Source organism: Lichenostomus cassidix, chromosome 6 (genome assembly GCF_008360975.1).
Source record: "Lichenostomus cassidix isolate B80296 chromosome 6, HeHo_3.0, whole genome shotgun sequence".
Classification (NCBI taxonomy): Eukaryota; Metazoa; Chordata; class Aves; order Passeriformes; family Meliphagidae; genus Lichenostomus; species Lichenostomus cassidix.
This window is the reverse complement of record NC_139487.1, coordinates 17,098,258-17,107,445: the sequence shown is the minus strand read 5'-3', so window position 1 is coordinate 17,107,445 and position 9,188 is coordinate 17,098,258. Positions and strand designations below refer to the sequence as shown.

At 42.0% G+C, this 9,188-nt stretch overlaps 1 protein-coding gene across 1 annotated transcript in view; it reads left to right on the top strand.

Annotated features, from left to right (window-relative positions):
• Positions 1-1,076: 1,076 nt before the first annotated feature.
• C6H10orf71 (chromosome 6 C10orf71 homolog) overlaps positions 1,077-9,188 on the top strand; it is a 31,102-nt gene continuing 22,990 nt past the window's right edge. The window contains exon 1 of the mRNA XM_085065317.1: positions 1,077-1,173. The gene's annotated coding sequence lies outside the window, so the exon portion shown is untranslated. The remainder of the gene's footprint in view (positions 1,174-9,188) is intronic.

Below are 9,188 nucleotides of genomic sequence, written 5' to 3'. Positions count from 1 at the left end.
CTAGGATTAATATCAGGCATGAGGAATGGGAGTAGTTAGGGGGAAGCTAAACTGAACAGTGTATTCTATTTGCAGCATCAGGAGCTACTGAGACCTCAGCTCTGCTGTAGATGTAGCACACACTCCTGGGGCAGCCTGGAGAGGCTGTCTTGGCACAGAGCTATAAAGAACAGCGTTTTCCAAAATGCTTTCCTCGAGCACAGGAGTGCTGTGTTGGCTCTGTTATGCATGTCTCCATGCTGGTGGGCTTCACTCATGCCTCTAAAATGTCTGCTTCATGCTCAGTGGTTAGAAAGGCAAGCAGAAGACTGGGAAAGGGACCAAGAACAGTACTGTGTCCCCACATAAATCCATTCTGAATGCTGTCTGTGGTGATTGCTGTCACCTCCAAACAGTTGTAAGAGTAGATTAATGAAGGTAGAGGGTAGAAGTGTAGAGAAATGCAAAATATTTTTTTCCATTAGAAAGGTCATCAGCTCCAGTGCTGTTGTGTGAGCCTTCACTCAATACCCGAGCTCCCTGACTCTTGGCACAAGCAAAAGAGTGTTTGCTTGGTGTTGGGGCCATGCAGAGGCAAGTTGCATCACCTTAGCCCTTTGCTGGACTTCTTCTGAAGAAGAATGAGGTAAAGTTACATCAGATTTTTCACTTAAGGAAGAAGAGTTGAACTGTAACTACTCACTCCCCTCACTGCTTCCAGCCAGAGAGCTGCTGAAGTGGGGTCAAGCCATGGACACCCTCTCCTCCATCCTCCAATCCTTGTCCTCAGCACACTGAGAGCTGAGAACATGCACTTTTTCCAGGGCTGTCAAATGAACAGTGAAAGGAAACAGACTTCAACTCGCTTAATTGGAAAAGAGCACCTGTCTGTTTAGGCAAAGGCAGTGTTTGCTTGTCACTCCTGTCAGCAGCATGGGCTCTGCCCAGAAGGCCCTTTAGACACACCTGATTGTGTTAGGGGGAGCTGTGAGGTCTTGCTGCAGCACCCACAGTGCTGGCAGCCTGGGGCCAAGGGGAGGGGGTTTGGTGTCAGCCCTGGGATATCACTGCCAGCACCACTCAGCACCCCTGGCTCACTCCAGGCACCCTGGCCCAGCCATCTCACACTCTCCTGGCCACAGTGGGGGAAGGAGGGCATTGGTACAGGCAGATTTTCTCTATGCAGACAACTGGGTATGTGTCTTTTTAGTTCTACTTTCTGGGTGAAATGCTGTTTCCTGACTGATTAGGAAATTGAATACAACATGCTCTGTGTATATGAACTTGTTACTGGTGAGGGGTGGCACCCTGTCTTGCTCAAATTTGCCAGCAGTTTCAGTGTCCACCACCTCTCTCCCTCTTCCCAGCCTAGTTCTGAAATCCTGCTGCATTGCAGAGGTCAGGAATGACACTCAGGGCTTAGGGCAAAAGCTTAGGGCAAAGGCTGGTCAGGGTGTGGTGCATGCCCAGCTCCATGGACACCACAGGGCTGTGCACAGGGCTTCTCCAGCAGGGTAACAGCTCAGCATGCTTTGCTTTGGAAGGTTGGAAGGAAGTCACTTAACAGAAAATACTTAGTTTGTTTAGGTGCCTTTGATCTAATCCTATGAAATATTAATCTGCTCATGTTTCCTGCTGGAAAATTCACGAGGAGTATACAGAAATAGGACCAGACCTGCAAATTTTACAGGAAAAGCAATGACTTTGCTTGTACTGCTGCTCCTAGTTTTCCCTTTACTCTTTTCTTAAATTTTTAAGACCTTCTCATTATCTCTACTTCCTTCAAGTCTCCTCTAGTGTGTGTTTCATCTGTATTTCCTTGCTCAGGGGATCTTGGCCATTGCTGGGTCTCTGTCCCTTTTCTAGGGCCAGAGTCCTGCCACCTCTCTTCAGCTGTCTCAGCACTTGGTGCTGGGCTAAGCCACTCAGCCAGGTGTCCTGAGACTGTGATTCTTCCTTACAGGAAGAAGGGCATTTCAGGCATCCCAGAGGTATCTGCTAACCTCCAGGGATGAGAAAAGGAGCCAAGATCAGTTTAAATTTGTAAAAGGCAAGCAGTGGGTGTAATGGATTTTGTCCCCTGGATCTCACCTTCTTGCTCATACAGGATATTTGGCACTAGAGCTTTTCCCTGCCTCACACTGTGAACTATTCATGCATCCAATACTGAAACAAGTGTTCTTAAGTGTCTCTGTCCCCAGAGGGTGAATTGTTGGATTCCTGTGCCCTCCCAATAATAATAAATAATGTCTTCTATTTATAGAGCTTCAAAGTTTCCCAAAGAGCCACCTTTGGGATGGAACATACCAATAATTAGTGCATAGCAACCCTAGACAACAACTTAAGACATATGAATGTATCCAGCTAAAGCTGAAGCTGAGATTTCTTTTGGCAGAAGATAATTGCAAAAGTTATTAATTATTATTGTTGTTGTTTATGCAGCTCTAGACTCAAGAGCAATAGGCCTTTTTAAAATACTACCAGCAGTTAGAAAAAAGCACAAAGGTATTACAATCATACCACAGTAATTTGCAAAAGGCAGAATGTACTAGTAAAAATCCTCCCTTGGAGGTTTTTCCATCTAGGACTGAGCATAAGCTGAGGAATAGTCCATAATGCAGAAGAGAAGAAAAATGGCTTTTTCATAAGTTCCCTGTGTAAACTTGAGCATATGGTTTAGTTGCTCTGAAGCTGACAACGTCTACAAAGCATGTTGTAGGTGTTTAAAGGTGACATCTGGAAAGAATTCCAATACAAGTATTTGATATGAATCTCTACATGTTTTGCAGGGTGATTTTATTCAAACTGACAGTGGTTGGGTTTTTTTGTCTAAAGCAACAGGACCATGTGTACATAGGCCTAGATTTACAGATCATCACTAGATGCAAGGTTAGGTGTTTGCTCACTCTGGTACCAACCACAGTGGAAACCACTGATATACTGGATGAGTATTATTAAAATCTCATGGACTTCACAAGCTAATATAGCTCAAATAGTAAATGTAAGGATTGTGTGATTATATTGGAAGTATCTTTTAGAAGCAATGAGTCTGCAAATGATTTTTGAAGGAACTATGAAATTTCATGACGATAATTTTTTACATTGATGCCAAAATAAATGGTAAAGCTGTGAAAGGAAAATGTGAATCAGGACACTGGAATTAACCATTCATCTAATGTTGAACAGTATAAAAATATTCTTATTTAAATAGTGTTTCATTTTTATGCATTTTGATACACAGCACCCATTCATTGCCTTCTTTGTATTTTCTGGTCTTGCATTACTAGCATGGAAGTTCTGTGTTTTTTTCTTCAATTGTTTTCCTAGAAATCTGTAGCCTTTCAGAAAGGGTGTAGATATTTTTTTCAATGAAGGTGTTTCATGCTTGTCATAGTCAACTAGGCTGGAAAATGACTAGTCCAAGGTGTCATTAGCATCCCTCCTGCGAGGACAGCATAAACTCTATTTTTGAAGCAATAAGCAAGCAGAGCATGTTCCAGCTCCCACTCATGTCTGTGGAATGGTTTCTGCTGATTGAAGCTGGCTCAGCTTCCTATGCCAGGCTGCTTCTGCAGTAAACATCAATTTCCAAAACATCCAGTTTCTGTGTACCACTTTGAAATGTCTGAGAGGCTCCTGTCCTTCGATAAGACTGGAATATTGAAATCAGTGGGACTTCCGATCCCAAATGACATGGACACCGTTAAAAGGGTTGCCAGTGGAGACATCAAACCTTGCCTCTTTGTTCAGGCCTGCCTGCATACACAGTCATTTCCTTAATGGATTTCAGATACGCCTCGGATGGGGGAATTGCTGTTCTGTTTTGAAATAGCAATACATTCTGTCACTAACTAAAGGATTGCAATGAAAATGCACTTGGAGCTTGCGGTGCTTAAATGCTTCAGTCTGTGCTCTGTATTGAGTGTAAACACATCTGAAATCAAGGAGAATATCTACATGAATGTCATTATGGATCAGCTAAAAGCCTTGATTTTGTGAATGTGTTTAGTTTTGTTCCTAAGAGAAGAGTCCCTAATCTCTGCAGGAAGATAATTAATCATGTACCTGTTTGCCACATTAGAATTTTCACCAGTAATAATTTCATTATTGTTTTATGTTTACCTTTTTTTGCCTAAAACACTTTTGTAAAGTTTAAAGGAAACCAGTTGTGACTTTTTCGAAAAGAGTATTTCTCTCTTTATTCCCATTATATTTTTATTAAAATATTTGACAGCATGAATTTTCTAACGAGTTTAGCAGACTAGAACCATTCAAAAAATGCCTGAAGGCAATGGTTTATGTGATCATAATTCATGCCACATGCCTTTTCCTTAACGGAATGAGATTAAAGAATTATTTTGTTTGCATTTGTCAGTTTACTGATACCAGTCATTTTAGGACATTTTGTACAGTGTCTTTCAGTCTCAGGAATCACTTTACTGCTAGGAGTAGTCTCTGATTACCTGGGACTCATCTAATTAATCCTCATTAAGGGACTGCGACATATTTTTTAGGCCTGGGGGAATTCTTAGGGTGTTCTCTGATTGTGTCTTCCTATCTACTCCACATATGTCACTGACCCTATTTTCCAAGTTCAGCTACAGGGGAAGTATGTCAATCCATCCTGAGATGCCCAGTTCACCCTATTCCCTGGGCAGATTTGCCATGGACCTTTGAGGCAGGAGCAGGGCTGTGCCAGCCAGCACAGGTGTGCTGCAGGTGGAGGAGCTGGGATGATTCCTGCAGCACAGCCCAGTTCTGTCTCTGAATGCCCTGTTTCTGCTTCCTCACTTTTCTGCAGTGGTTGCTTTTCTGGTCCTCATTTGGCTCCTTTCTTGTCAGTCACTATTCAGCACTGCTCTGCAGAGAAGCACATTTGCTATCTTTCAGGCCAGGTTTTCAGCTGTTCTTGGCCTTGCTGTGTTTGCCTGAATTCCTCCTGCTTACACTGATAATCTCACTGCTTGTTAATCTTCCATTCCTGACATTCAGCAAAACCTTGAACAATTACACATTGGCTTTTTCTGAAAGGATGGGCATAAACTTCTCATTCTCTCTCTAGTGCTTTCTGGTTTACTGAATGCCGATTTTAGATTGCTTAGTCTTCTTACACGTGACTTAAAGACATATCATTTTAGAGAGACGGTATTATAATTACTCAGATTACTGGAATGAGAAATGCAAACAGCTGTGTGTTGCTGCTTGCAGTTAACTGGTGAACTCTGATCTGCTGGTGGACTGGAAGCAGGTTAGGCAAGTGTGTTTGCTGTGCCTTGCCTACTCCTGGTACCTGTTTTTCTGCCAAGACACGCTAAAATGAAATATTTTTCCAAACCTTTGTGGTTTCCGGTAATCCTTTCCTGAGAAGGATTCTGAGCTAGGGAGAAAGTTGGTTTGAGAAGGAGGAAGTGCAAATTTAAATTCCTTCCCTGTCTGATTCACATCTGGGCAAAACCATTCTCCTAAACCAAGCTGGCCTCCCCTTCACTGCCCAGTGAAGGGTGGTGCTCCAGTACAAAACTGTGCAGGGAGACATTTTGCACCCCAGTATCTTCTGAACAAATTTTGCAGCACTCTTCATTTTTGAGATAATGCAGACATGTTTTGAAACTTCATTGACTAAGGAATAAAATTATAACATAAAATTGTTTTCTTCTGCTGTGCTTCACTCTTTCTTCTTCTTGGCCCACAGAAAGTGTATTCTACAAACCAGAAAATGTTTTACCTTTACTCTCTTCACCTCTCCTCACCCAGAGATAAACACATATTTTAACCACAGTACCTCTGCAGTACCAGCTGAACTGCAGCATAACACAACTTTCTCTCATAGTGCAGTGTACCACAAATTCCTCTTGGCATTTCCAAGCATCTGGAGGTAGTCAACCCTGCTCACACTGCCCAAAACCCATCTCTCAGCTGTGAAGGAATCTGGGACAGGATAGGCATGGTGATTCTGTGGAAACTTCCATGGGGATTCATCCAATGTGTTGTGTAAAATGCAAAATTCTGCATGAAATCTGGATGGAGGTGTGTGGGGCTGAAACAAATATCCTCCTGTCTGGTTCACCTTGTCTGTGATGGTGTGACAGAGTGCAAAGAACTCTAAAAGCAGCCATGTGACACCTCTGGATTGACTAGACTTCTAGCTGCCTGGGCTCTCATATAATCCCCTAAAAATAGTTCCTTATGGTTCCCATCATTGTTTGTCCAGCTATTTTAATTAGCCTGTGGTCTCCAGTTTTTGCTTTGCAATTTGTAAATGGGAAATATTTACACCAGGCCAGTAACCCCACATTCTTCCAACCTTTTCTTAGATTAGATGGATTATAGCTATATTTATAAATTACCTAATGCATTTGGCCTAGTATCTCTAAATGTCACTGGCTTCTGCATAATGTTTTACATGAGTATTAATTTTTAGATCACTCAGACTATTTACAGGTATTTTCCCCCTCATCTGATATGTCACAAGTGTGCTCATTTCTTAAACTTTAGTTGAAAGACTGGTTTATTGCATGTCCTGTCACAGCCTGAACCTCTCCTGCAAATATCAAAGTGCTGTCAGTTTTTGCTGACACATCCTGATGAGAAAAAATATTTCCAAGGAAAATCAGTGCCCAGAAGGCAGATAAGTACTTAGCATGTTTTTTGGCTATTTTAGGTAGTGCAAACCTTTTGAAAAATGGACCCAGATAGAAGAGTGCTTTGCAGGTTTAATCTTTACTTGTACAATAATTTACCCCTCTTCTGCTGTTTAACATTGTCTGTGGTTAGTTTCTTTTCTGCCACATCTGTCTTCCACTCTTGACAGAGTATTTAATAGTGAAGCACTTATGCAAAAGCATCTTTCTGGAGTTCTTCAGGTGTGATCACTGTATGTGAGGTGGCTGTGTTACTGGTAAAAGCATGACTGCTCCTGACTGAAAAGTCAGTTTGATTTGGGGGAAACAAGCAGGGTGAGGTTGTGACTGACATCCTTGCCAAAAGTGTCACTGAGGCTGTGCTTTTAGAGTCCTCCTAGTCTACATTATCTTCCCAAAAGCCAAAAGAGAGATGCTGAGCCCCACACTAGTGCCATGGTCAGGCACTTCACAGAGCTTTAGGATGAGTGTTCCAGGCTGGAATCCAGACAAGTTGTTTCTGAGTCAGCTGAGTCTGGGTGCTATTGATGGCACAGCAGCAGGAGAGGAGAACAGGAGATCAGGAATTCTTTTAAAATTTCATTTAAGGTCTTATGCATGGATGGAAGAAAAGATGGTGGAACAAATGTCTGCCAGTGGTCATAAATACAGTCAAAGCCAAAATGTAGTGAAGTTTGTTCATTTCATAAGAAATCTGATTTCAGAGAAGAAACATAGCAATTTTTTAGGAAATAATATCTTTTACTACTTTCTGAGGGCAGGATTAAAATAATTTTAAGATTTTATTGTATTAAACACTATATTATAAAATTATGGGAGGTGAAATTCAGAAAATATTTGTTTTTCCTTGAACCCTTCTCAAATTTCTTCCAGAGCTTCCTTTTGCAGAAACGTTTTACTTTGCTAGGCTTCATTCAAAGCTTCAAGAAGGACAAATAGGAAAAAACTGAAAGGGCTTAAAAAAATTCTCTCCTTGTCAGAATTCTGGGAGTCCCTGCAGTTGGGTCAGATAAACTCCAGCTTCTGTCAAGGTTTGAACCCTAAGGAGCAGACCTGGAGAGAGGCTGTGGATGAGTCCTGTGCCTGTCTTGTTGCACAAGTTCTGCATGAGGAGTGGATAAGCAGCCCTTCCAGAAAGGTGGAGAAATGGCCCTGAGGGAAGAGGCCATAGGACTGCCAGGGGTTCTCAGGTACTGGGGACTTTTATGTTCTCACCTACATTTTCTCAGCTGGGTCTTTCAGGACAGACTTTGCAAGGGTGTGCAAGGGGCTGGACACAGAGAGAGAAGGATGTGACCTGTCATTTCCCCCTGATATCAGGTGCAGCACAGCCTGTGCTGGCTAACAGGAGGTGCTGAGCAGAAAATGCAGCCTTGATCTTGTTCCCCTTTGGGAGAGAAAATACCTGCAGCTTCCCTGCTTCACTGCTTTTCTTCATCTGAGATGACCCTGGGGCTTCTCTGTCCAGCTAATGTTCTACACTCAGCTACACTCATCAGCCAGTGCCCAGGGAGCAAGTTATTCCACTCACTGTGATAACAGCCAACAAATCATTCAATCTGTGGCTGCCAGGTAAGAACTGAACCTGCATTGCTCTGCTGGACAAAAAGCACTGTAAGCAAACTACTAAAAACTCAATATAGTCCTATTGCTCTCATGGGTTTCTAAATAGACCCCTTGCTTGTTAATGCCATGAGAATTATAAACCATTTAATTTCTACAACCAAAACAGTTTGATGCTTGCATTTTCCTAGTCCAGGATGATGTTTTCATTTCTGTTTATAATCAGTTCCACTTTTTGGTTTCCATGTACCATGGACTTTTTGCATGTGATTGGTGCATTGACCCCTCGGGGTCTGCATACTGCTTCTCTGGGATTTGCAGCTGAGGTAACAAAGGAAAAAAACTGTCTCTGTCAGTAGGGCAGAACTCCCTTTATTTCCCTAGAGAAAGTTCTGGGATGGGATACAAGTCAGAAAAGGCTGAAAGCTGCTGTTCTTGCATCAGGCTCTCATGTCAGAATTCTCAGCATTGCCAAGCATATGAAGTTTGAAGTGTGTGTGAAAGATGGAGTTCATTATACATACAAACATACATACATTTTCCATTGACATATTTGTGCAAATTGCATCTCTTTTCATACAAGTTTCAAATTTCAGTCCAAATTGCTCTCTACAAAAGTTCAATGTGATTTGCTATTGCTCTACACTCACTGAAAGGAAGCAGCAGGAATTTTTGCTTTTTAAATTTCCTGGGAGTAGGATAACAACATCTAAGTGCCACTGGGTTGTGTTTGCTTTTTGTTATTCAGTAATTTTCCCCAGAAGCAGTTTCATTTTAATGACAGGCCATCTGATCCCAGAGTCTTATCTGAACACTGAATTAGCAAATATATGTATTTATTATCAACATATTTGAATAAGCTTAATGCCTATCCCAAGATTTGAGTCTTTTCAAAGCTGGAGTCTGTGAACCACATTTATCCTGATGAATAGTGTTAACCCCAGCTGACTTCATGTGAGAATCCTGTTTTGGATTTTCCAAGCAATCAGCCAACCTCCCTGCATT